The 4268-nt window shown below is 35.3% G+C and overlaps 1 non-coding gene across 1 annotated transcript; it reads right to left on the reverse strand.

Annotated features, from left to right (window-relative positions):
- Positions 1 to 2375: 2375 nt before the first annotated feature.
- On the reverse strand, positions 2376 to 2483 carry LOC145118000 (small nucleolar RNA R71). The gene has a single exon (XR_013712987.1). It is a non-coding gene; the product is annotated as a small nucleolar RNA R71 (small nucleolar RNA).
- Between the last annotated feature and the right edge of the window lie 1785 nt (positions 2484 to 4268).

Raw genomic sequence — 4268 nt, forward strand, 5'->3', positions numbered from 1 at the left:
TCTAAAACACTATATGGTTGTTTTTAATATCATTCTAACATGTATAAATGGATAATATATGGTTTGGTTTTGTTATAAAATCGAAAATAAAATTGTCAGTTTTAATGCTTCCGTTGTCTGGTCATTATGGAAAACTCTATTTTATTTTGTATCAAAACCCATCACAAGGATCTTGAAGCAGAAGATTATGCTGAGATTTTAGGAATCCGACTTATAGCCATTAGTAGGTTTATGTATCAGTGGGTAGCTATACCTACACACAAAAAAAAAAGACGAACACTCTATATTTTACCTGTAATTAGCAGAAAAGCTCACAACAATTTGTCTTCTTTTGATTTATTCAATAAAAACATCAAGGCAGCCCAGACATTCTGGCTCCCAAGGTTTTGTGCCAACTATCTAACCTAAGATCTAGGGCTGTCCTCATAGCTTTTGTGTCTTGCACCTCAGAATCTTAGTTAAGATTATGAATACAACACCAAATCCTTTACTAATTTGGTTGATTCTTGTTTTCATATTTTTAACCAAAACAATTTGGCACTGATATTGCCATATTTATATACATTTTAGGCATTATTTTAATACATTTATGCTACATTTTAGTTAATAATGAAGATATTTGGTACTTGTAATGTGTAAATTTTAATTTTAGCAAAATTTGACATTATTAAAGAAAAGGTCCAAAACTGAACAAAAGATGGATACTTGGAGAACGGAGCTGAAAAAGATACAAAAAGGATGTTTCTGGATAGATTGATCCATTGCCAGTATTTTGGCCATATCTCATGACTCGTAAGTCTGATTGATGAGATTCGAAACGTTCCAGAAAGTAGACAAAATTTTGGACGGCTATAATTTTTGTGCCAAATTTTTCCTAGTTCTCACGATGTGAACCCTCTTACCTCACAACGTTAGAATAAAAATATCACTATAAACTCCCCGCGTCGGTCTACGAGTTTGTGTGCAGCAAGGAATCACATCACCACGACGTGGCATCTATTCCCCACGCAGTGGCAATCAAATTTTAGGTAAATATATTCAGAGTTTTAGTTCATTTTAAAGGTTAAAGGCTAGAGGGTTGCGATGATTAACAAAGAAAAACCCTTCCAATAACCCGTGGAAGGTGGAATTCGATTAAAGAACAATGGATAAAGAGAACTCCTAAATACTATGTGTTGATTTCTTAATTAATGGATCTATGAAGTTAGGTTTTGCTTTAAATATTGTTTGATAATTCTAAACCTAGATTGTTAAAGTTTCTATCTTTATGTCCTTGCATCAAGATTGTGTAGTTAAACTGCAGTTAATTGCAAGAACTTGATTTACCTAGTTATTTATCATCAATAAATTGCTAGAGCTAGAGATTAGCCATATGCTAGTATAAGTGATAATATTGTCACTTAACTATATAAGAGAGCAGTATTTGATCATAATATTTTCTTGACTACTTAACTTGATCATATAATACTAGTTTGTATATTTTATCAATCAGAGTCGATATTATCTTTAAAATCAATTTAGTGACCTTAACTAACATGATAATTGGCGGTCAAAGTTAATAAATTGACTTATGCTAGTTTGTAACATCCCCCTCTGGCACGTATCACAATATTGGCCCCCTGGAAAGTCCTCGTGCTGAGTGGCCCAAAGCGGACGATATTGTGATACGTGCCAAAGGGGGAATGTTACATAGTTAGTCGGATCAAGGTGACTAGTAAATTTTATTTCGTAACTAACTTTTATTTGGTAACTAACAAAATTAATCCATGACTTAATTTAGTTTTAATTTAACTGTTTTAGGTTAATCGATCCTTTTTGTGGCGTAAAAACTGAAAAAGGTTAATCTGTTGCATAAATTAATTTTTCTGTTTTTACAGTTCTCACGACATGAACATGTATCTTTCATGACGTGAAAACTGTGTTTTTCAGTTTTTCATTTATTTTAGTTTTTGCTCCTTTTACACGTCTTTTTCCAGTTTTGTTTTAGAAGGAAATATGGAGGACATCACGACCATGATAATGGAAGAGTACAATCGGCATATGAGGAACAACAACAAATCGGGTCTTGGTCCACCAAAAATCCTAACCACGACAAAGTTTGAACTTCCAGGGACCATTTTTGGAATGCTAAAGGAACTACCTTTTTGGGAAGGAGCACGAGGACGCTTATAAACATATAGAAGATGTGGTGGAAATTTCTAACTACTTTAATGCACCAAACGTGAGAATAGATGTGATGATGCTTCGACTTTTACCGATCACATTGAAGGGTGCAGATAAGGAATTGTTAAAATCACTTCCCTTCAGGAAAATCATGACATGGGCTGACTTTAGGAAAAAAATGTTCATCAATTCACCCCTCATTCCAAAGTAGCAAAATCAAAAGAAATATTCAAAATTTCCACCAAATGGAGGGGGGAGTCGTTATACGAAGCTTGGGAGCGCTTCAAGATATTGTTATGAAATTGCCCTCAACATGACTTCTATGTTCAATAGGAAATCTTGACATTTTATGACGGAGTTAATTTTTTCACCTGCCAACTTCTAGCCTCACAAGGACCCATGACGAAACAGGATCCGACAACAAATAAAGATTTGATTGAAGAATTCGCCAAGCATTCAAGAGAGTATCACAACCCAAGGGAGGATTTCAGTAGAGGGAAATCAAGTAGAGATGGAGGCCAGGATGCTATTGTTTCAATAATTTCAAAGCACAATGCCATGGACAATATAATCACAAAGATAGGTGAATCAATCCATGTAGTTCAAGATATATGTGGAGTTTGTGGGGGACCCCATCCTACAAGGGATTGTAAATATCAGAGAGCTCGAGTAGGTTATCAAGGTGGAGATATGAAAGAATATCAACTTGAGCATGATATCTACCAATTAGAACGAGTCTAATCCGAGAAGATAACTGCTCTCGAGTCAATGTTATTTAAATTGATGGAACCTAGCAAAACAAGACATGATGCCACTATTGAAACACTTAGATCAACAAGAATTCATTTTCAAAATCCACAAAGAAGTCGAGCAATTAGTGAAGCTTGTGCAAGAAAAGCTATTGGATTCAACTTCAATAAAAGTCGAGCCAAACCTAATCTCTCAAGTCATGGTTATTTATACAGAAGAAGAGGAGGAATTGGAGCATATGGGGGTCCTTGATTCAATAGATCATCGGTCCAAAGAGTCGCTCGAATGAAATTCAAATAGAGAAAAGAGTCGTGACTCTACTTAGTCGCCACAACGCGGAGGCGATATTGCTACATCATGGGCAATAAAACAAAATTATGATTTTTCATTTGTCGAGCCGTATCAACCACATGTTCCTTACCTATCTCGTGCCAAGGAAAATCTGGTGAAGCAAGGAAACCTAAAGTTCATGGATCATAAAGAACCTGAAGAGCAAATAGCAGAATAAGTGAATCATTCGAAACCTCCATTTTCAACGCCAATGATTTTTGAGGTGTTTGCTTTTACAAGACTGCCAGATCAAGTCACATAGACAATTGAAAAAAAATAAGAAGAGAATATAAAGTCAAATTTTGACAAGATGAATCTTGAGAAAGACAAGACAAAAACTAAAGAAGCAAGACTAAAGCAAAAAACTCACCCGAAAGCACAAAGAATATGTCAACCCAAAAATCCATGAAAGCTCGAAAAAGGCATTCAATAGAACTGTCGCCTACAAATGAACAAGGCTCAAGATGAAAGAGAATGGGGAGGTTACACTTCCAATTGACACAACGTAGATGGAAAGGAGTCCAACTCACGACTCCACCTAAAAGAAGCGCTTCTCGGGAGGGAACCCACCGTTTTTATTGAGTTTGCATTTTCTTTTTATTTTAGATTTTTAATCCTTCGTTTTCTTTTATAAATTGTGTTTTTGTTTAACCGAATGATCAAGTGTTTCTCTAGTTATAGATCTTATTTTACAATATTCAAAGGAGTAAAAGCAACAAAGAAGCTTAATTGGAAAAAGTTGTGAGAAGTTTTAAAGAAAATTGAATACCTCAATTTTGAATACCTACGGAGTGCGTGTTGCTTTTGGAAGAGTTTAGTGAAGAATTCGGGGGATAAGAAGAACATTAAAAGCTACCTAGTGATGAATTGAAGAATTTCCAGAAAAAGTGGGCCATAAACAATTTTCGATACCTCCTAGTAACCATGACGTGGCCATCACTTTGCCACACTGTGGTGTTAGTTATTTCCATGATTGGACTTTATCATCCTTGATCCCACAACATGGCCATCATATTCCCACTTCG

Source organism: Lactuca virosa, chromosome 5 (genome assembly GCF_052849685.1).
Source record: "Lactuca virosa cultivar CGN04683 chromosome 5, Lactuca_virosa_CGN04683_v6, whole genome shotgun sequence".
Lineage (NCBI taxonomy): Eukaryota > Viridiplantae > Streptophyta > Magnoliopsida > Asterales > Asteraceae > Lactuca > Lactuca virosa.